This window comes from Gymnogyps californianus, chromosome 14 (assembly GCF_018139145.2).
Source record: "Gymnogyps californianus isolate 813 chromosome 14, ASM1813914v2, whole genome shotgun sequence".
NCBI lineage: Eukaryota > Metazoa > Chordata > Aves > Accipitriformes > Cathartidae > Gymnogyps > Gymnogyps californianus.
The window spans coordinates 14,477,546-14,502,123 of record NC_059484.1 but is presented as its reverse complement, the minus strand read 5'-3'; the positions used below and the strand labels follow the sequence as shown (position 1 = coordinate 14,502,123).

General features: G+C 42.9%; 1 long non-coding RNA gene across 1 annotated transcript in view; it reads left to right on the top strand.

The window, feature by feature from the left end:
- Positions 1 to 18,995, top strand: part of LOC127021903 (uncharacterized) — a 184,501-nt gene extending 165,506 nt beyond the window's left edge. The window contains exon 4 of the long non-coding RNA XR_007767273.1: positions 18,097 to 18,995. This is a non-coding gene — a long non-coding RNA (uncharacterized LOC127021903). The remainder of the gene's footprint in view (positions 1 to 18,096) is intronic.
- The last annotated feature ends 5,583 nt before the right edge of the window (positions 18,996 to 24,578 follow it).

The following is a 24,578-nucleotide window of genomic DNA, read 5'->3' as shown; positions in this document are numbered from 1 at the left end:
ACAAAGATGATTTTAACTAAGACAGAAATTGGTGGAAAATTATTTTCTTCTTGTGGCAATTTAGACTTATCTGATGCCTTTCAGATGATGCTATTAAGTTTTATTACAAGTCAGGTTCTTTCTTCAAATCGTTAAATCTCTAGGACAGCTAGTCCTGATAAGGTGACCATACTTACCTCAGTCTTTGAGTGTTGACATTTGAGTGGGTGCTGATAGCTGTTCCCAAGGAATCAGCGTTGCACTATGATTACCTAGTCTCACAGATCCTGACTTTGAAATTAGAGTGTTTGGAGGTGGATTTGTGGTGTTTTTGTCCTGTGAGAGACAACAAGATGGCTGATATTGGACATGTGCTTCCAGTCGAGCAAATGGGAGCTAGGTGACCACTTGTCTCACCTTTTCCCATTGTAACTTGCTTTTGGACATCCTTTCATGTGCTTTGAAGGAAAGCCAGGCTAGCAGACTTATCTCTGCGCTGATACAGCGTAGGGACAACTTCCCATTACTGATAACAGACTATCGCCCAAACACAGAGAAAATGAAAGAAGAAAGGGCACTGTGACTTCACCTGTTTGAAGGACACCTGTGTTGGACCCCACTCTGAGGCTGACATAAATGTGGTAATGAGACACCCACAGAAATGATGAGAAAGAGCAATCCAAGTCTGAGTCCTGATAGTAGCCCTGATGGCAGAGGATCATGTTTCATACTGTCTTCTTGGCTCTGATGAGCACGTGAGAGAGAAACTTTTGTTATTAAGGGAGAATGGTGGATATGGTAAAACAAGGACAGAGATGAAACTTCTTTCCTTCAAGGAAAAACTGTGGCCTTTGACTTCAAAGGAAGGCTTGTAAGGAACAGCTGATGTTGAGAGGAGATGGGAAGCTTTGAAAAGTTTTGGTGTGTTTTGGGTTAAACCTTCCTTGCTTCTTCCCCTTCCTATTGTGGCCATGTGCAAACCCTCCTCCTTGTTTGTCTCTCTGTGTTCACTTCCCTGGGCAGGAGCTTCAAAGGCTCAGAGATTGCCAAAGAACCTGTAATGAAAACAGATCAATTTTCCATAGCTTTTGAGTCTGGATTGAGCTTTTCTGCTAAAACATAAGAATTCACAGAAGAGCTTTGCATTACTATCAAAGAAGAGAGGAGACAGACTTTTTTTTCCTATTTTTGGGGCTTTGCAGCTGACTCCAACAGGCGAAACTTTCCTAGCTCTAAAAGTCTTCAGTAAAATCCAGATTTAGTCAGTTGAGATTGAGGTCTCTCCTCCCATGCTGTCATTTTTTAGATACAAGGGCTGCCTCTCATTGCACTGTGGGAATGCTATTAAAAAAGGACCCCCTGACAGTGATGCTCTTTAAACTAGGCCGTCTTGCGACAGTGCGCCAGGGGATTAATGGTGAGTTAGTGAAGCTAACTTCACATTGCCTTACTCTGGTTCTTCCCCTAAGAAACGTAAATTGGTCTAAGGAAATCAGAAAGGGGACACTGTAAAATGCACAAATGGGGACACTGTGGATGGGACAGCAAAGCGTCTGGAGGGCTTTCAGCCCTGCATCTAGTCAGAGTTTATTGGTTTGGCATAAATCTGCTGGTGTGACGCTCTAAAAAAAGCCCCATGGCCTGAGATTCAACACAACCATAGCCATCACAAAGATAGGTCTGAATCTAGGGAGAGATTCAGGTGCCTACACTTCTAATGCTACTATGGATTCCCAAGAGTATCTGAGACATCCACATTGGGCTTTCTGGAGATCCAGCACTTTCAGAAGTCAGGTGGGAGACCCTAGATTATCTGAAGTGGTACCAAACACCTGTGCTTAGGAACCTCAGTTGATCCCATAAATCGCCCTTGGAGAGATCTAGAATCACCAAGGACAATTCAGCCCATCCAAAGATATCTGTAGAAAGTAAAAGTGTGAGGGGTTTGACAGGAAACTCCAAACCTTGTTCTCGGATTTGCCTATTATTGCAAATTAACAACTCAGTCCTCACATGGGGTAGACCCAATACCTTCTAACCTTAGGCTCCGAACCTGCTGGTGAACTGGTGCAAATGGGAAGGATGATACAAAACAGGGACCATAACAGTGTTGTGCTAAGGAGAAAAACTGGGGCACTTTTGAAATCATCATAAAGGAAAATGGAAAGAAACATGGAAACATTGAATTCACTTTTAATTGTGTAGATGTAGTCACATGGTAAAATAAATGAAGAGGGAAGATTTTTAACTCCTACAGTATGCAGGACATGTTTTCACCCTAATGTGCTGTGATTCAGATTTGTTACGAAACCTCAGGCTGCAATATAAAAGAATCTGTTTTGTTATGTTTTTCTCTCAAATTTTCTTGCTCATAGCTATAAACACCTGGAAATCCCAGCAGCATCAGCAAAGCACTATGCTGTCCTCATGCTCAAGAGAATGTAAGAGAAGCTGACTGAAGATTGTGTTGACTGGACCACAACAGCCTCAGCACATTTAACTTCAAGACATAGTCAAATGCTTTGTCAGCTCCCCTGCATACTGGGAGCTGTAATATGTACTAGCTGGCAGTTGTGCTTCTTGAAAGCATGCTACATGGAAGCAACATCTCTGCCACATGTGGTCTGGATGTTATGGTCATGCTAATTAGTCCATGACCATTGCTCCCACCCTTCCCAGTCCCATACATCTGCTGTTGTTTCATACCCTGCCATTCAGAGGTGTGATAAAAGACATTAAAGGCAGAGGTTTTTTTGGTCTTATCTCATTGAATTCCCTTGCTTTGTGGGTTTCATTTCAATTCCAAATTTTATCTGGATTCAGCTTTGGGGGGTTTCATTGGATCTGCAGAAAGAATGGAACACAGACAGGAGGAAGATCAGCTTTACAGTTGCATTTGACCTAAAGGACTGAGCTAACATATTCTTGGTGGTTCAGGTTTTGGATATTATAGAGTTCTCACATAGGACAGGCTTGTTGACTCTTTTTCTCAGTGTACACGATGAGGACATATATTTATTTTAGAAAAACACTTAGCCAGAAGGAAGACAACATGTAGTGAAAGATAAATTATGCAGATAATGTTCTATTATGCGCACAGAGTAAAAAGTACAAGGGACATGAATTTCCCTAGGGAGACACCTCTGAGAGGAGAGGCTGGGACAACACATAAAATAAAGTAAAGAAGAAGAGGAAGGAAAAAAATGAATTGGAAGTAGTCAGTTCTGGCAGATTTTGCTTGAAGGAGAAAGAAGACTGAATGAGCAAAAGATTGTACCGGGGGCAATTCCTTCCAAAGAAAGGACTTCATATTGGCTGTGTCACTTACCAAGGTCCCTACTCCAACTCCTGAGGACAGTGTTTTGACCCTGCAGGTATTTATGGAGCTTGGAGTGAGTGACTGGAAAGTGTGAAAAGAACCAATGTAGAAAACAACTGGCAGCATCTCTTTCTTCCAGGCTTTTCCTTTGCTCTGAGGTGGGGAATGCACTGGCTTTTTATAGTTCTGGTCTGTGCTATATGGCCTGTTGAGGTCTGGCAGGATCAGTTCCTGTGGGTTGTGTGGCAATGCAAGATCAGACACAGCAGGCAAAGCAGCCCCTGGTCTTATCAGAGACAGGCACAAAAGCACTGCTGAGGGTGGAGTAATAATTATACTTGAACAGCAGAACATAGAGTGAGTCTCAGTGGGCAGTAACACTTCATTTCATCAGGAACAGCAAGAAGATGCTTCTCTAAAGTTTCTGTTTCACCCTCAGAGCTGTACCTTGTAGCAGCAGGTCTCAAAGCTGATGTTTTGAATCAGTCCCTGTTACTGTTTGCACTGATGCTCAGCTCCACTGCAGCAGTCCTTCTGATATGTTTGTGTTTCTCCTGCACAGCACAGCGGGCTGAATTGTGCTCAAGTGAACAAATTGAGAGAATAAAATAGGTTGGGTTTTTCCAGCCCTTGAGATAGGTCCATAAGGTGGGAGTCTCCTCCTGTGACTCAGTGCACACAGGTTTTCCTCGGTGTGTTCAGCCTCAGACTCTCTGGCCTGGCTTTTGGAGTCCTTGAGATGAGGTGCTGAAGGGATACAGTATTTCACAGGGTATGCTGCACCCATTGGCAGAAATGTAATTGGCTCTTCCCGTGTGGCTGCCATCACAAGCTTCACTGCAGATAAAAAATGAGAAAACAAATCCAAGTGCTGGAACCCCCGTGGCTCTACCTTCACATATGTTTGAGGTGACCACTGTGCTATGTATTGACCTCCTGCAAGCAGCTGCTGTAAGAATCACTCCCATTCTCTGTGCTTACCATACTACAGCCCCACATTAAGAAAACAAGCTTATCAGTCTTTTGGAGTTGTGTTGACACGTGCAGGTTCAGAGACTTTTTGTTTGTTTGTTTTCCCTATTCTCCTCAGTCCATAATTGGCCAGATTGCATTAGGTTTTCTCTCCCGTACAGCTTTCTACCAGGTATTAGTCACAACTGGAGACTGGACTAATTTGCTGATGTTGTAGAAGGAATTGTCTCTCCTGGAGACTTGACTGATGTGATCAGAATTCACAAATGGTATTGGACCAAAGGTCCGTTCAGGCAAATGGTTCCCTGTTTATTTTGGCTCAGGTCATTGCCGCTCCCTTTTCCTTGTCATGTCTTCTGCCTCCCTTGCTACGTACATCTTTTTTCCTCTGTCTTTTGAGTTGCTGGCTCCTTGCCCTCAGATCTAGCATGGCATGCCTTTCACAGCATCAGCACCACAGATTTGAGGGATATGGGAGAAGAGGGTCCAACATATTGCTTGTAGCTAATATGCTGTCATGTCTTGCTTTCCTTTTCTGCTACCTGCTTTCCACAACAACTACACCTTGGAGGCTAAGGAAAAAACCAAGTCCGAGTGGCTTGCTTTCTGCTCACCCTTCCTTTCTGGTTAAAGACATTGTGAGTCGTTACATGTGGACTCTTGTTTTTCATAGCCCCTGGTGGTTCCACCATCTGTGAATTTGTCCAATCCCAATAGAAGTTATTGGTCTTGACTTAAAATCATTCCCTGTTCCCTTTGTAACAGCTGCTGGCAAAGCTGTTGTTCTCCTGATGGATTTTGTTGGGTCTAAGTTTGATAGCTTACTTATGACAAAGGCCAGCAGTCTGTTAAAACAGTATCATCTCTGCATTTAATACTTCTCTGCCCCCGGCTCTCATTTAATCTAAGTATTAAACATCATTCACAATGTTGAAAAAAGCAGTTGCTGTTTGCAATATTACGAGGAAAAAGTCATAGGAAATAATGGATAAAAGGGTAAGTACTGAACATCAGCGTCTTTGGTTGTTGTATATTGATAAAGGATAAAATAACTGCTGTCTCATACCCTCCTCCTGAAGCTTTCCCTTCTTGACAAAGTGGCATATATGATGGTGAATGTCTCTCTATCATCAGTACCCTACCTGCGGACTCACAGATTTCTTGTATTTGTGCTGTTATTTACAAGTAAAATGTTTCCAGGTTTTATTCTTGGCCTTTCCTTGTATTGCATGTATGTGTATCTTCTGTCATTTAGCAGTACTTTAGAAAACAGCTGGTGCCCCCAGGGTAAACCTTTAAATAATGTCCCACTCTGACAAAATTCTGCTTTATCAGCAAACCATGTTGTGCGTATTTGTCTCATTGTTTTGCAAATTGCAATTACAAAGTGTTTTTGCATTTAAACAGGATCTTTCTGACCTAAGAGATAGTAAAAATTATGTTAGAGAGGGCACAGTAACTTGATGCTCTGATCTACCCTAAATAACTGGACTTGTTTCACTTGGGCAAATTATATTTTATAACAACCCATTATGTCATCAGAATACTTCAGCACAGATGCTGCAGCTCCAACTTACATTAATTTTCTTTTGAAGGGCTAATCAGAAGAGATATACCATCAAGATTACGTGCTTTAAAAATACAGTTCTAGACAGCACTGTCCAAACTGGGCAACAATAATTAATCAGTTCTGATTAACCAGATCATATAGATCCTTGCTACTCACCAGTTCTCCATGATCTTGGTTTAGATCAAAGCTTAGGCTGGAGAGATTAACTTTGCGCCAGTGTTTGAAAATCAAAAGCCTTTCTCCAGATCATATAAAATTGGTGCTCATTAGGTGCCTTACTTACTGAAAGCACTAGGATATACTTGAGGATTTCAGCTTAAGTTCCTTAAGTATCTTCCCCAGGCCCTTCCTGCCTTTGCTTACTCATGTGTAGTTAACAGGCTACATAAGAACAATATCTCATTCTCATTTAAGTAGTCTTTACGCTACAGGGACCAGCTGGTGGTCTCCTAAGTGTCCAGGAGATGAATCAAATAGAAGATTTTGAAATAAACCAGCTCCATGGGCTACAGCCAGAGGAGAAGGCAATGGCAGTGTATGACGATTGCTGTGCTGAGTTACCCCTGTCTCCTTCCATTGAGCAAGAGGCTGGCTGAAGTTCTTTGGAGGGCTGGAAGTGGAGGTTCAGGGACAATGTACTGTATCATGAAACAGGAAGATCCAGTGCAGCCTGTCTTTTTGGGTGAAGGTATAGGAGGTTGTAGGAACTGCATGTTGCACATAACTAAACGGAGAATGTTAACTTCCATGAGGGTTTATTCAGATACTTTCATAGCTGTTGAGATAAAATGTAAATCAAGAAAACAGATGACTTAAAAGAAAACAAAGTATTTTTAAAATCAGAGATGCTCCTCAATGCTTTTCAAGGGAAATGCATTGTGATGCACTCCAAAGTAGTGTGGCAACTGTAGGCATTACTCTGTTCATAGCTTCTACTCTAGAAGAGATAAATGATATGTGCTGAAGCAATCAGGCAGGATTGTGTATGCTAGTGTGTCTGCATGCTAAATATCTTCTGATCTTGCAGTCAGTATGTGAGGAATCTCCCCTTCACTGGGACTTCTGCCTGGAGAAGGCACATATGCAGTGCAATATGTTTATTTGTCTGTCTGCTCAGTCAAATGGTCGTGCTGGGGCTCTAGTGCTGGGTCTAGGGCCATTGCTGTTTTGAATTTCTTTGCCTGGCTACTTTGTACTTTTGGAAGGCATGGGGAGAAATAGCTTTAATTCTTGTTTCTTTTCTTTGCTAGAGCCATGTTTCCATGACCAAATTTGCAATCAGAGCCCAGTGTTTCCAGATTTCCTTTGATAACGTAGCAGAACAGCGTGGTGCAAAATTTTACCTTTCCCTCTTTTTCCCTTTGAACAGACTTTAGTCCTCATTGTATGTTAGGAGCATCTCTCATTAGGATTAAAGTAACTAGGTCCCTCTGTCTGCTCTGGATATACACATGGCGCTTCCTGAACCTCAGCTATTCTCTTTGTGCAATTCTGCTAATGAAAAGCTAGCCATAGAAGAAGATAGTTTGCACTTGTAAATCCATGGCACAGGGAGGATATTACTGTATTGTTTCCCATCTGCTGTCACTGAGGTCACTGTTCTGGCACAGAGTGAGACATGAACAGCTGCAGAAATCCAGTGATGGCCCTGCTATTCCTTTCTGGAGGGATGAATGTGGAAATAAGCGTCAGGAAAACGAAATTGCCAGCCATGCTCTCTGTCCTGGCCACTTGCTTGTGGGAAAGGGTTGGCAGGTGGCCCCTATTTCTTCCATGAAGGATGGGAGTATCATTTTTTTATCTATCTGCTAAGCCTCTGCTCAGACAAAACTGCCATAAAATACTTTCACATATGATTATTGATCTCACCCCCAGTTCAGGTCTGGCCTTTATCCCACTCCAGGGTCCTGTGAAGGCTGCTAATTTTGAGGACTTTCTCCAGAAGCTGCACAGAGAAACCTTTTCTGTTCCTTTTGCTAGGGAGTGAAGGCTGTGCTTCACAAACCAGGACACTAGGGAGTAACCGTCCCACCTGGCCCTGATGATGCCCTGTGTCCACTGTGCAGCTAAACACATGTGCTAACGTTCATATAATGTGAAGGAGTTATGAATGTAAGGGACAGGGACGGTACATGACTTGAGAAACAGTATATACATGTGTGAGTGAATTTGTTATTGTATGGACTCCCTGTGTGGGGCACTGACTCTCTGGTAAACTTCTCTTGGCAAAATGGTCTTCAAAGAACGGTTAAAAGCTAGCACATTATGACAGGCATCACGGAGAGGATGAAGGTGACTGTCCATCACCAGCTGTTCTGAGTGGAAATCTAGCACGGCAGAAAGCTGGGGCCAGGAGGGGACAGCACTTGCACCGTGCCTGTTGGCCACTGGAAAGACTGCTTTTTCAAAGCTCTGTCTGCACACCTTTACAATCCAAGTAAAGCGGAGAAATAAATCACTGTGCACAGTTGTCATCTTTCCCCTCCAAGCACCAGCCAAAAAGTTTAAATATAGCTGCACCACTGTATTTCCTCAGAATAAACACTCAAATACTCAAAATAAATTGCTAGGTCCTGGTATCACAGGAATGATTTATAAACCAATTATACTGGGAATTTTATTCTCTGTTGTTGCCCTGATAGATTATGGGTCAATTAGATGTTTTACTCCTGTAGGAACACATCCTCATTCTGCCATAAAATGTCTGAACTTGGCACGCTGGGATTTGTTCTGTCCATCTTGTAAAACATGTCCAGTTTGTGGAAAAACTTTGAGAATCATTCTGCCAAGGGCCAGGTCTGTAATTTTTATGGTGTTTTGTCTCTGTTTACTGCCGAGGGCATTGGCAGGAATAGAGTTCCTTTCTGGTAAATAATCTTTACCTTTTTCTGTCTTCTCATCAGACTTGCGATGTGTAGATGATGTTCATGGTGCGGCTGAGTCTGTAAATTATTAGCCATTGAGGAATGGATATCTTTGAGCCTTCAGAGTAGCTTGACAGCATTGGTAATGGGTCTTCGCAGGGACCATAAGCAGGCACCTGGTGAAGAATAAGAATAGGGCAAGCATGTTTAATCTTCCTCCATAACATTTTCTACTCTCTGAGTATATTCAGCCCAGGATTTCCCAAGATTGATGTGATTCTCAGTAAGCCACACTGGGTTCTTCTTGCAGCTGCTTGTCCAATCTGTCCTTGAACATCAACAATTCTAGCACCATTCTGAACCAGGCACATTAGCTTTTAGAGCGAAACCTGTTGTCCTCTACAGTGGTGCAAAACTACAGTCACTCTAAAGCTTTTAGCTGAGTAATTTTTTATTAGTGAAATCTGAACAAGGAAGAGAATTTGACCAAGACAGTTAATGAGTATAAAAGAGGAAATTCAGGGGGAACCGGTTTTACGATTATGCCTCTAAAGTCTTGCACCACTTTAGCAATGCAAATTGATTAGTGCATTTTAATTCTCTTGTTAATACGGACTTCTCCACTCCTGCATGTTATTTATGTCAATATAAGCCAGAAAGCGAATCCAGCCCAAGGGTTTTGTATCATCCTTGAATCTGCTCTTCCTCCTTTTTTGCAAATTAGAATAACAATGTCGCAGTCTTGAATAACATTATATTTTTCTACTCCTGTAAGCTACAGTCATCTTCTCTAGCCATAGGGAGATTGAAGCCAGAAGAGAAACAAAATCCAATCCCAGTCACATTCTACAATGGTGATGTAAGACCCCAGGCAGATGGTTTTGGCATTCTGATGCCCAGCCTTTTTCATTTCCTGGATGTGGCTCTTAGCATCCTGGAGTTGTTTGCATTAAGTGACGTACATTGAGCAAGCCTTTTCCTCAGAATGCCTAACTCTCCTTGTTGCTTCTCTCCCCACATTTTGATCATCTAACATATGAATACAACAAGCGCTGCAATAATTAGAACATCATATGGCATTCACAAATTGTTATAGAGCAATTCCAGCATCGTTGGAATGGATAAGTAGTCAGAAAGAGTAAAACAAGAATGCTACTGGTGTGAGCTGAAGATGACTAAAGTCAGTGTACTCGCATAAGAGATAAACACTAAGTAAGTTAAGTGTGCGTACAAGCTGCACTTAGGGAACTTTTTTAGCTTTGTTCTCATTCCAGATGAAATAGCACCCCAGGTTAGAAGGGTGCATTGAACTAATTTACAGAGATGAGTGCCCTTCATGGCGTATTTCTCTGAAGATGACCTTTATTATATTTGGCTTGCCTCAGTTGGGTGAGAAGTTCTCTAATATTTGCCTGCTTATTATTGTATTGCCATTTACTAGTTATAATGAGTATTTAGTGTTTTCAATTATTTGCTGCTTCATTGAAAACACAACAGTCATTGAAGCCATTAAGGGATTCTTAGTCAATCCACTAAATAATAAAAAGAATCAGAGAGCATGTATAAACTATGACATTTTGCTGGCCTGGCTGTCAGCTGGGAATGTGAGCAAATCATACCCACTAGCCATCATAGTCGTGCTAACAAAAGCTTTGAGGCACATGCAAAAATGCAGATAGTCAAATGTTCCTGGCTTGTGTCTCTGGAGAAATATTATAGCTGGGCTTGGGGAAGAGTCTTCTGCTGATGTAAACTGTGTGTCCTTTATGGATGGTTGCTCATATACGCAGAGTGTCAAGAATTTTAGTGTAGAAAGCCCCATTCGGTATTTTCTCCCTGATAATATGTTTCCTTCCAACTGAAATCCTTGGACGAAAATTGTCTCTCAAAATAAATAGCTGGCTTCATATTTTCACTAAACATTTTTTAATGATGTGGAATAGGCACGATGGAGGCCACAGAAGGAAGAACGAGTTACACAGGGAAGGTTAGTGGGTGACCTCCTAGGATGTCAGCTTCTCCACAAGAAGCCCCAGGACACCCTTTTCTTTGTTTCTACAGAGCAGATGCAAAGCAACCAACTCCTTTTTTTCCTGAGGACAAATCACTTCCAAGTACATCTGGATGAGCATGAAGAATGAGAATATGAATACAGACAATTATGATGGAGTAGAGGCCTTGTAAATTTATACCCAAACTTACCCCCTGGTAACTCATTCGTCTGCGTGTCTCGACAGGATGCATGTGAAATAGTGGGACAATAAAAGCTTTTGTTATGCTGAAAGATGTTAATAGCTGGCCTCAGGGTGAGCTGGGTTTCCAAGACAATCACAGATAACACAGATAACACGGCAGAAACTCTGGAGGCTCAGGAGAATGAACACTCAAGCCTTTATTTTGTAAAATAAAGAGACATGGGCTATCTCAGAGTGGGGGTTGTCTGAAGGTATAGGTTTTACAGGATCTTATTTTTATGGAAAAGTACTTCGTGGCACAGCAGGGTATCTGGACTGCTGGTTACACGTATGGAAAATTCCAGCAAACACAATTATAGACGACTATGCCCCAGTGGGTGAAGGTCTGAAGGCATGTCAGAGGGCACTGGTATCGGCCCCTTCTGCACCTTTTGCAATGCAGTGTTCAGCCTCTCTGCCAGGCTGCAGCACCACGCTGGGAACAAAAGGAGACGCTTGACAAAGAAATATCGCATATAACTACTTTGGCAGTCTTGGATGGTTAGAGATGTTTCAAAAAAGCTTTCTCAAAATTCAGTCTTTCAGAAAGGGAGGTTATAATACAGATCTGTCCTCATCAAGCAACTGGTATGCAGTGAAGCTCATTTTCTGTCTCCTTTCTGTCTCTTTTCACTGTTGTCTCCACACAACCTGCTGTCTCATATGGAAGACCCTATCATAATCACAGGACTAGCTGGGAGCATATGTTCTTAGGGCTGTGGATGTTTTCTCATAGTTCCTGAGTCTAAATCTGGATCAGCTTAGTTCTGTCTGAAAATAGTGTCCTTTCCGAGGCGATGCTTTTGTGAAAAGACTCAGGAATAAACAACTAGAATGGATCCATTCCTATGTACATAGGCAAACATACAAAGATGTTTTGAGTGTATTCTACCTAGTCTAAATGTAACTGCCTAAAAGTTGGTTTCTAGTCTGAACAAGTGTATAGATTTGCTCTGTAGTTAGTAGGAATAGAATGACACTTTCAGAAACTGATCCCATTTCTCTTGGACAACCATCTTAGGATGAGACAAATGGGAGGTGTTTCTCTCTCCAGTGACTACAGCAGAAACCGAGACATCTTGCAGGTCAGCTGCCTAAGCTCAGTTGAGAAGAATCCCATCCCGAGTTCAGCAGCACTGACAGAAGGTTTTCTCCATGTGCCCTTGTATACTACAAGCTAAAAAAACCTTTCCAGAGCCTACACCACTATAGGCTGTGGAAGCCTAAACCCCACAACTATTCTCTGCTAGAGGAAGAAAGCAAGGATATCCTGAGGGAAAATGCACAGAGTATCCTAGGAAGTACTTACTTGCACCTGAATTTGGACATATGACTAGTAGCAAAATGGTAGGTGAGCAAGCAAGAAATTTGAACTTTCTAAGGTTCACTAACTAGTCACACGGTGCTAGTTGTCATAGCTGAGACTCACTGATGTGACGAGGCAAACTGGTAACAACATATCAGAAACTTTGAAGGGATAAACACGCTCCAGAAATGCCAGTCCCAATAGTTGCACAAGTGACTAACAAATGTGGAACAGTGCACATTTTGGTCTTGGCTTCCATAATATAAGTAGAGCTATTTATTTATTTTAGCTTTCATGTTCTTCTTGCCCTTCTGTCCTCAAAAGAGATAGCTTAGATCAAGACACTTACGTCCATGCTGAAACAAAGTGTGCCTTTGTGATTAATACCTATGAAAACTCAGAGTGACACAGTAATAAAACTGTAAAGGTTTGGGTTCCTTCAGGGAAATCCAGTTGCACTCACTTTGTTGTCAGAATAATGAGGTCTTAATTTTGGAATCATAGAGTTAATGCATTTGATGCAGGTAGAATGATTTTCAAGTCATAGGGACCTCTTTGGAAGGAGACAAGAAGTAAAATGTTTAAAAAATTGCTGGTTCTTATATACCCACATGACACACCATTATGGATTAATTGTCCATAAAATGTTGATGCTCTGTAATCCCATACTATGCTTGAAAGACAGCAAACCATTCCATGCCACAGCCCTAAACCTGTTGTTCCTTTATAATTACCCTGGATAGTGCATGCAATTTTCTGTAACGTGGGTTCAGACAACAGTTGAGTGCATATGTTCTTTGAATTGTTGATCCCATTGGGGTTAATAGGTACATAATTAGTGACGTCTAACTTCAAGTGTTTGGGTTTTATGTATTTGGTGATTTTGGCTTCAGTTTTCATTACGTCTGATGAATATGAACAGATGCAAATGCCATTTGTAATGAAATATCAGAAATATTTTAGCTGATGTAAGGGTCAGAGAAAGCTTACACTCTCCTTATCATTTCACTTTTTGTTCGTACTGAGAATATTACATCACCATGCCAGATACATTGTATTGACTGATTCCTGATGGTGAGTTGCTGGGACTGACTCTTGCTGCTTTGGAAGAGAATGTATTTACATTTTTGGGCAAAGCAGTGATGAAGCTGGATAAACACAAATGTACTGAGGGTTGATGTTTCAGATCAGGTGAAGGATTTCAGGAAATTCACTGAATGTTCCTTGTGCTTCACTTCACACAGAGGAAAACTTAAGCAAAAAGTAGCAGTCACACTGAGAAACAGATGCCAGCTTTTGGAACAGGGCAAGCAAAGGACAACAAATACAAAATGATGCGAGACAGAGAGCATCTAATGGGTGATGGACAAGATGGTCAAGTATGCAGTGTTTCTAAAGTAGCGCTTAGTCACAAGTGGTCTCTTCCCATTACTGAGCAAAGTGAGCATTAGTGCTGCCATGTTCTGCCATCCCAGGAAGGAGACATTATAATATTCACCCATCTCACACAAGAAACATGAGATGCACTGCAAAATCAGTGAGTTCAAGTCAGATTGCTGAATATGCAGCAACTTACACTGTACAGTGAAGTGCTGCTGTATCCCCCTATATGAGCCGAGGGAAGGTAGGTCCTTGTGGCAAAATTGGGGGCCCTTTAGTTCATTCCCACCCTGACCCTCCACTTTCTCCTTCCCTGGGCACTTGCTGTCAGATCTGAAGCAATGAGGACTTTCCACTGGAGTTAGGAGAGGGATACATCTCATTACAGGCACTGGGAGAATCATGGTAGGAACTGTAGAAGGAAGAGAGAGGGGGTAAGATGCGTGGAGCCCACTGAGGAGAGACTGATGCATACGAAGAGACTGCAGAATTTGAGAATATACTGAAAACAACAGTCAGTGGTGAGATTGATCTTACCTCACTTCAGGTATCTAATCATCTGTCCTGATTTAGATTTTTATTTTAGGATAAGATGAATCATAGTCTAGAAACATCCTTTTCTCTCCACTGACTAGAGTCAGTGTCTGGTGCAGATGAAGTTGTTTGAACTGTAGCTGTCTGCGTCTGGTGAGCTGGATCTGGCCCCATATGAGTGAGAGTAAATTTGCCTGTGCAAATCCCAGTTTGAGCATTTGGGCATTGCTTTCTCTTTCAGTGCAACCTGCCTGCATAGCCATTTCTACACTCCCAGCAGACTAATTATTACAAAAATTCTCTGTCATTGCTTTGCAACGGTCCATAGCTTAACTAATTTAAAAATGCAAATGAATGCTAAATTGCAGTTGAATCTGAACCATCTCCTTCTCCCTTTCTCTCTCTCTCTTTCTTTCTTTTTTTTTTTTCTGTGCTGGGAAAAGAAAGATACAGCAGACGCTAAATGCTGATGGTGAAAATCAATCTTTCAGATTTGAGATAATTTTGAATTAGGTTCTAGTGCCAGGGATAGTGACATCATCAGAGTTGCTCAATTGATCCATGATTTGAGGAGAAACAGCTTGGACTTGATCCTCTCTTTGTCCTTACAGAGAGATATAAATGCTGCAGTCTTCAGCTCTTTTCACTGTTAAACTTTCATACTCAAATGATCTCAAATGTTAGGAAGAGGCATTCAGGAAGAACATAAGCAAATGCAGGAGCTAAAACACATCCGCTTGTACTGCTGCTGTCCTGATGTGTGAAGCTAAACCTCTGTTTTGCAATCATGTGTGGGTGATGTGCCCAGGTGGTTATGAAGAATCAGTTGAAGGAGTGTTACCTTTTTAGCCTCTATAACTAGCTGGTTAACACTAGTTAAGCTGTTGGCACATTCAGACTCTATAGCACCCATCAAAGTTGTCTCATCATTTCATGGTCCTCATCTATCTTTACCTACTGACATTAACTTTTCTCTGAGATAGTAACTCCTCTGAGGACGAGGCTATGCCATAGCTGCGTATTTGAGGGGGACATAATCAACATCTAGCACCATGATTGTGGTCTTCAGTTGCAGGATCACGTAGAAAATAATAATAACCATTCATAGACAGTCTTGTTGCTTTCCTAATGCCAGCACTGCACTGAGACTGAATGCTCAGGAATGGGACTCTTGAGTATTTGGAGAGCCACTGATAAGCTCAAAGTTAGGTATTGAGACTGCTTCCCTCCATGGACAGCATATGGCATGAGAGTCTGGTAATCCAAACTGTTTACCACTGTCTTGAGCGTAGATCCCCTTGCGGTGTAGCTGAGTTAGGTACCCAGAGAAGAATACCTAAAACTCCAATCCCCACTGTGTCCATGCGTCTTGTACGATCCCATGATGTTTGCTGGGCTGATGTGTGATGGGAGGTAAACATGGTTCTTTGGAGCTGTGAACCCAGTTGTCACCCCAAAGCAGATGCTCACAGACACACACATCTCTCCTCCCAGATCCCGGACCAGCACAGTGTGTGTGGCAGGGACTGGTTTTCAATGAGGATTCAAACATCACAATGATAGAGTCCTCCTAATCCTTCTACAAAGGTGTGTGTGGTTAAGCAAACTGTAACGCCTCAGGCTCCGGGTAGTTTTGTTTACCGTCAGCTTAGTGCCAAATATCCTGGGACATGTTCACCGGTTCAGGATGTGCAGTGTGCTTCCAGCCCTCGCAGGGCAGGGATGGCTGCTCTTGGCTGTAAGGCAGACATATCTGTTGCATTGCCTAATGTGGCCTCTTAATAGCTGCTGGGAGGAAGAGGAGCCCTTGACCTTCTCTTCCGCGCACAAAAGCATTAAGCCTATTGGTCTGGGTGCAAGTGTGCTTGCGAGAAAGCACAGATAATTTTCTATGTGGACCAACTGCATTCAAAGAGGGAGCGAGGGGGAAAGGGGAACAAGAAAGAGTTTTTCTTTCCAGCATTTGCCTGGAGGTAGGTGGTTCTTCTACCCTGGGTTACACCAGGGATTGTAGCTAGACGTTAGTTGTGCCAGCCCAAGGTTTGCTGGCTCTCTGTTTCCTGGGAACGTGGCAGTCCATGTTTACAAAAATTATTGTCTGGTCAGGTTTTGTTTTGGTGATGCTCCATTTTCCTGTGTTCTTGAGGGAGAGAAGAAGTAATTGTTGAAAAACCTGGGTGTCTCTAGCAACAGGCCGGCAGTTTTTGTAAACTAAGCAAGAACCTTTTTGAGGTTTTTCTGTATATGCCCATTAAAGCCCTCAGGAGTATTGTGGCAACTAGGGATCACCAGCACATAGTGAAGGCATGGCTTTGAGAATTTTCCCAGCCACTCCTCTGGCCTCATGTCCAGATGTAAGGTGACAGAGGAGCTGTTATCCAGGCTGCAGAAGTCCTGATGGCCAGTCATGCTTGTTGTACTAGAGATTTGCATTATCAGTGATGTTTTCGTAGGAGCCTTTATAGCCACATATGGCAGTCTTAATTTTGCATGCATACACAAGGTCAAATCCTGATCTTGATGACACCAATGTAAAACTGAAATTTCTTATTATATTCATTTCAAAGTAAGCTCTAGGCTGTAGTAATGGGAACAGAATCTGACCAAAGATCCCCTTCTGGATGAAGGGAGAAAATGTACCCTTTGCAGTGGAAGGGTACGAGGAGGAAAACCTTGTATCCTGGCACAGTCCCTCAGTGTATGGCCCAGAGTGCTGCAGGTCGGTGTGTGTCTTCTCTGTGTGTGCTTATGTTTGCGCTTGTGAGAGACAATCTGTCTCCATGAGTCACAACAACTCCTCGCTACAAGCACAGCTCTGTCTCTTCAGTCTAGATAGATAGCTGCGCCTAAAGCTGTGTGCGCGTGTGCCTGTGTATGGATCATAACAACCCATTAGCATGCACTGAATCCATCCCTTGAGTATAAAAGCTTATGTCCCTTATGCTGCAGAGTCTGTTTGGGGGAGAAAGACTGAAATTGAATCTTCTCTGTGGGCATGTGTCAGAATCCCATACATATGTGTGTGCATAAACGCATACACACACACACACACATATATATATGTATTTTTGTGTTTGCGTATTATCTGAGGGTGGTTTTTCCTGTGATTCTGCGCTAGTAGGCCCAAAAGCAGTATTGAAGATTAATTCCCTTTAATTTTAGCTATAAAGAACATTGCAGTCACAAGAGGTTTGCTATCAATGTTGGAGGACATTAAGTATTTGGGGTTTTTTAGTTGCAAGATAATAATGTTCTGGTGTAAATGTTTTATAATTATCTCATGAATTATTCACAGTTAACTTGATAACCCAGCATTTTATGGGATATGGTCTCTAGAGTGCAAGGAGGGAGGGAAAATTTAAAAAAAAATAAACGTGAAGACAGGACCCAGCTGCAACAATGAGAAAGCACTGATTTATTTTCTGTCTGCACTGAAGGGTGGTTTCATTCTTTTATTTATATTTTTGTGGTGATGAGCCACAGAATGTGAGTAAGTGGATGAGGTTATTTTCTATATATATAGAAGGAAAAGAAAAACTGGGAAAGAAATCAAACTCCTTTCACTGTTTTTTAATCTGAAAGTGGTGCTTGAATTATTTCACCTATTGTTCTGGAGCTCAGAGGTTCTATTATTGTTGATACCATTTCCATCTGGTGAAGCATTAGTGAAAACCAGCGTGGATTTTTCTTTATGCATATTTCTGGGCCTTTTTTCTCCCTTCCCCTTTCCTCTCCTCCTCTCTTTTTTCATCCTTATTCACATTCTGTTTTTTAATTAATTTTCCTTCCCCCCCCCCCCTTTCCTTTTCAGTTCCTGTCTCTCTGCCTCTGGGCTTGTCTTTTTTTCCCTCACTTCTCTCTGATTCTTTCACCACCTCTCATCTTGCAATGTTTTCTTCTGTCTACAATTCCCTCTTTGTTCTCTCTGTTGCTAACAGGATCTTAATGCTATTTGCTGAAGTCCATGAGCCTTAACCCAAATCAGCTGAAGAAAGAATCAGACCCAAAGAAGAGTTCCTGCAATTTAATGAAACATGGTGACAGCTTCTGGAAGAAGAGTGTTGAAACTCACACCTGGACAGCCAGCCTCAATGTCTATCAGGCCTTGATAACCAAAATGAACTGGAAAGAAATGCAGTAACTTCCTTGCCATACCCCAGAGATCAATGGCACAAAATATCCAGCAAGGGACTGGAGAAGTCTCCCAGCCTGCCAGATATCCATGAATCCAAGTGGAAAAGAGAACGTGGCACATGACACTTAATCCCAGTGTGAGCAAAGGCTGCCCTCGTACCCAGAGAAACAACTGATAGCAAATATAGGACTGAGACCTCCAGGGAGGTGTCCAGGAGCAATGTCTCCTCTGTGGAAGACAAACGCTTGGGACAAACTCCAAGGTCTTCTCTGTATGGGCAGCAGGAAGGGAACAGTGTAATGTTTGGGATCACCTGAGCTAGCTGGCATCCAGGTGCTTAGCTGTGTTGAGGTTTATTGCACTGGAGTTGCCATGAAGAGTTTTCATCAATCAGGAACGCATGTACTTTTTCAAAGAAACTCAGGGGGTCTGCAGAGCCTGATGGATACGCTTATAAATTTCAAAGTGGCAATTTGGAGGGTAGCTGGCAAGACATGAGCCATTGTAGAAAGATGAATTCACAGGCAGGACTTTTTAGAGAATGGATTTGAGAATGAAAGAGTGATTCCACCAACCTGCTTCATTTATTTATTTAAATTTATGCTATAAAATGAACAGCAGAGGAAAGCCAAAATTTGCACTTATGATTTTTCTTCTTTTTCCCAACCTTCTTTTATTTATTAAACTTCTCTGGATATACCTTTCAAAGGACTTTTTTTTTTTTTGGCTCACGGTTTCTTATAGCTTCATCAGCCTTGAAATGGGAGCTGCAGGCAGCTTGATAAATGGATCAAACTAACAAAACCCCTTCAATATCCATAAACCCTTTTGTTTTAGCATTTCTAAAACAAGCACTATTTCCCTCAGAGCATCATTGAGGAGTGGCGCACCAGTATCCCCCAGTGTTTCAGCAAAGGGATTTCTTTATCCAGTTATGCCCAGGGCAGAAGTTCGTCACTGGGTCATGAACAGGACTCAGCCTGCAGCATAGGAGAGCAAGGGCAGCTGGGGTATGGTAGAGGGGGAGAGAGAGAGACAGTCCTAGGAAGGCTGAGCAAATCTTGACTCTGAAATGTGCTGGGCAGATCAATGGGGTAAACTAGCCAAGATGTATGAAGTTGGGTTCTGCTCACAAAGACTGGCAGCTGTCCTGCTTCCACACAGCTATTTTTCACCTAGATACTTTCTAAACTCTTTCTTTCCTTCCAGTCCTCCTTTAAATATGGACAGCTAAATATATCCCTGGTTCAAACCTTTTGTCTTCAGCACACTTACTAAGTTCCACAGTTGGTCCAGCCTGGCGGTAAAGCAGGGTTTTAGCTACTGTGATTTATTGATAGACGTAAGTGGTTCAGTGCCATCTGTGAAGGTACAAAGTGTTCATAAGAAAATAAATACCCCATAAGAAAGTGGTAATGGACCATCAGTTCCAAAGCTGCCAAACAGCCAGGTGAAGACATGTTACATTTCCTGCTGTAGTAAATATCACAGATGTTGCAGCAAAGGATGGGGGGGGGGAAGACCAAGCCCCCCCCCCCCCCCCCAGCCAAACAAAAAAAGGATGGAAAATGTCTGACTTCTGAGGGGAAGGACCAGTTGTGAACCCTGAGGGCAAAATGACGGAGGTTTGTGTTCCTTTCCTCACTAACCTTGTTTCACCTCTACATGCACAGCTGATTAATATGCAAAGCAAAGGATGTGAATGTCCCCTTGGCCTAAGCGCATTGGTATGTAATTTGCCAATATGGATCGTACTGAGAACAGCGCATCCTATGCTCCTAACACAGTTTCCAATATGCAGCAACATGGCAGCACCCGAGGGCTGTTGCAAGAATGTCTGATATAAAAATGGGCTCTGCCAAAAGCAACAGTCTTCTTGTCTCTATTCCTACCCATTGCTTGCCTGGTTTCTGACTGTGTCATCACTGGGCTGCCAAGGTCCTGGGCTGGTTAGGGTCACGTCTTCCAAGTAGTGACTCCAGTGCCATGCCCATACTGTGGGCTTGTTTCCAAATTATGGAGAGCCAGTATTACTGAGTTATTGCAGTGGCCCCACCCTGTATCTTTTTTCCCATCTGCTCCAGTCCCTCTTAAGAACTGCCTGGCTTCAGAAAGAACTTTGCTGTTCCTTGAGGCAGGAGGTGAGTATGAGTGGAGAAGGACAGAGAGAGGGAGACTGCCTTTCCCTTGCTGTAAAGATGTGGCGTGCACAAGGCCATGCAGACAGGAATACTAATGGGAATAAGAGGTAAGAGATCAGAAGGTACCTTGACCCTTGGGATTCTCTGGTTGTTTAGAATGCATAATTGCAGTTTGTTTAACACCAAAGGATAACTGATCGTTCACAGGAAAGAAGCCAATGGTGGGATCAGTATTTCTATTGCTGTGCTAGAAAAATAGCAGAAAAAGGAATGGCTATCTATTACAGCAAAGCAGAAGAAATATGTGCTTAAGCCTTCTTGTAGAAGGGGCCAACGGGGGGTTTGTTCAATGCTGGCTGTCATTTCAATCTCGAGCATCAGTGAATGTGTGTGGATGATGTGTATCCTGCACTTCAGATATGGCCTGACTGGAGGCAGGGCAGAGGACAGCTCTGCCATCCTTGATCTACAGAGAAAAATTAAGTCACCAAGAAGGTGAAATAAGGAATATCTGGGCCACAGACTGATGTGTGGAATAGTAACCTGAGGAGATCACAACTGAGCACTTCAATTTCCATTTTCTATGTAGGCCATAGTGATGCATATTTTTTATAAAGATGTATGAGTTACCAAGAGCTGACTTCACTTGGTAGAGCTAGAGCTGAGTTTGCACTGGCACCTGTGGGATCCTGCATAAAAACATAGATTTTTTTTTGTGGGGGAAAAATCTGTTTATCAAAATTTTCAGCTGAAGGATTTTGTTTCCCATCAAATATTTGTTTCCCATCAAATATTTTTTGAGCCCATCTTGAAGGGTCTCACAGCAGGAGTAGGAGGAGGTGACTCTTTGAATGGGGTTCAGTGTAGAAAATCTTAATTATTGGTACTGGCAAGGAATATGGCTCTGAATTAGGTTTATCTGGACATGTACTTGTGTTGGTCATGCATCAATATCCTGATCTCTCATCCAGAGGGTGCAATCTGTATATAATTATGGTGCCACTCCCCTGGGAAACAAAACCGAAAGACTAAGAATTGCCCTGAAACAAGAGTATTTTTCAGGTCAGCTTGGATGAGCAGGCCAAGCCTGACTCACCAGCTGTGTGGTGCTGCTGCACACGTTTGCTTGGACCTGAGGAGTGTCCTGGTTTTCTGTGATCCTGCACGGTGCTGATTGAACAGCACATGCATCATCCTTGCTGAGCTTATCCAGCAACAGATCACTGGATACTTTTGAGGAAGGAAAAAAAGAAATGAAAACATGAAAAATCTCTAAATCATAAATCAACACTGATGAAGCTGGAACAGGTTCTCTCTTGGGGCATCTTGTGCACCGCACACACAGGCTTAGAGTCCAAGGCTGTTGGAAAACACAGGGCACCCCACTGCCTCACTCCCCACCCAGGTTTTCATGGCACAAGACTGACCTCCAGTGGACACTGACTAGTGTCGTTGGCCTGTAAATCTGGGGAAGATGTGTACAAATGATCTTTAGAGGCCACACGTTCAGATTTCAGGGCAGGTATTTGCCTCTTGGCTTCTTCAGGCCTTTCTGGCCTAAAAACAAAACTTAGGAACAGTCTCCTGCTGAGCTGATAAATGCAACGTGGTTACACTGAGAGAGAGAGTTCTGAAAATGTCTTAGTGAAGCAGAGAGGAATTATCCTACTTATGACCTCTCTCCCTATAGAGCAGAGAGGGACACAGCAAAGTGATAAGCAAGCAAGGGGCACCAGAGAAAGGGAAGGGCCTGAAGCTTTTGGGGTAGAAAGAGTTTCACTCTGAATGAGGCTCTGTCCCTCAGAAAGTCCAGGACTAAGGGCAAGGACCTGACTGCAGTTCATGTGGTATATTCTCCTCACAGTAGTTTGTGTCATTCCCATTAACTGCGTGGGTAAGTCACCAGAGCCTCAGGAAGGCTTGTCCTCTAGCTGCACTGCTACCAGTGTTCAAGTTAGTTAACTCAAGTGTACGTGCATGATTTGCAGCTCTACCTTTGTAGGATGAGGGGACACACATCCCAATTTAACCTGTGGTTCCACTTTCCAGGGTAGCAAAGAGCTGGACAGAACTGCTCATCTAAACGAGGAAGAACTATCTACATAAAGAACCACCGGAGCTTTCCTTTCTTCCTTCCTTCCCAGAGACCACAGGTGTCGTCTTCTAACGGTAGAAATACAGCTCTCTGATTCCTCTCATAACTGCCACAAAACCCTCCCTGCCTTTTATGTCGCTGGTGGGAGTTTTGTTCCCCATCCCCTATGTCTTTAGATGGCTTCATAGTGTTTCACATGTCCTCAACACAAGTCTGTTGGTTGCTGCTGTCTCACAACTCTTTCCTCACCGTGTGAATACAGATCTCTCCTCATTCTTCTCAAAGCAGCATCCTGCTTCTGCCAGTGAGGAATCACTGACACCATGACAAAACTTGATGGACTTAGGAAGAGGCATCCTGGCTGGGTAATAGTTACTTGACCTCCAGCAGAAGGAAGAAGATATTTATTTCCTCTGCCAGTGGAGAACTTTTGTGAATGGTAAGACACAGCAGTGCAACCTTACCTACTAGAACGTGGGAAACCCATCAACTGCTAGAGATAGATCCTGCTCCTTATTTCCCAAGGAAACCTGTTATCACCAGCTAAGGAGAGGATGAAGGGCTGCCCTGGATCTAGTCCAGTTAGTGCATTTTTATCTCAGAGGGGATTTTCAAGGAGAAAGCTATTGTCAGTAGATGACTTTTGGGCAACCAGAGCTGCATTAATCAAGAGAGATCTTTGGCCTAACAAATGTGCCAGTAATAGGAGGTCATCCTGGACTGAGTACATCCAATGTTCAGACTCAGTATGACTCAGGTTTAGCTCAGATTTGCATCCAGGGCAGATTCCAATAGGCATAGACTTTGAACCTAGACACTTTCCACCTCTCTGAATATGGTGGAAAGATCGCAGTGCCCTTGGCATCTGCATAAGAGAAGCATTCGCCTGGCAGTTTATACAGATGTCTACTGTGGAGCTCAATGATTGTGATGAACTTGGGTAGGCTGCAAAATAGATGGCTGAAATGCCTCACTTAAAAGCAGCTCAAAGGAACGACAGAAGCTATGAGCAATTGGGAGAGGTCTCTGGAGGGAGCAGGACAGACACAGCTGAGCTGCCTTTCCCAGAGCCTACTTAGCATAGGCCAAGGCCCTCATTCACTATTGACTGGAGGGATGTTTTACAAGTGCCCCTGCTGGTTTAGAGAGATATGAAATCTGTCTGTAATTGAGTTAATTTGGAGTGGAACATGGGCAAAGATAATAAGCTGGAAATAACAAAAGAAGAGTAAGAAAGAGGGGAAGGAGTTGCTAAGAAACAGATCTATTGCACTAAATCCTCTCCCCCCAATCAAATAAACCATTTTTAGGATGGCTGAGTGATGGGGCAGACAGAGCAGAGGCATGGAAATGGTTGCTATAACAAGAGCTCAAAAGAATGAAGGAGATAGGAGGGTTATGACTTGGAGAACTGAGAAAGGCAAAAAGGGAGAGGAAAATGATTTCTTTTGCAGGTGACAGCTGTGGCCAGTACAGTTTAGTGGCAGAGCAGTGGCTTTGGGATCAGCAGGGTGGTGTCGTGTGCCTGAATTGCCTTCCAGTCTGAGGGAACACCTCCAATGCTCTGAGTCTCCCCTGGGAAGTGCTCTGGGACTGGCCACCACCATGTCTTGCTTATCAAAGATCAGCAAATAGCCCATCTCGAAGCACAAGGCTTTTACCTTCTCCAGTATTTGACCCCAATGAGAGTTCTCACTGGAGTCAAGCACCAGGGTGAAGACTTAAGACTGTTTCTCCATGGCTTTTAGAAATGATATAAAAAATAGGACGTTCAATCCAAAAGGAGGATGGAAAAGAGGTCTGCAGAAAGGACCAGAATACTTAACAGTCAGCAAAGCATAAGTAAATAGACAAGTTATGATCAATGAGTTTGTCTGAATTTGACAGAGCTTTCCTGCAAACATAGGGGAGGGAAGGGGATGAAACATTCCCCACCAGTGTGAGCTGTAATAAAGGACCTGCTGTTTTCTGATTCTCACTCTCTGTGAAAATTGAAAAGGTTAGCCAGGTAATTGAAATCGGGACTGGAATACAAATATGGTGTGAAAA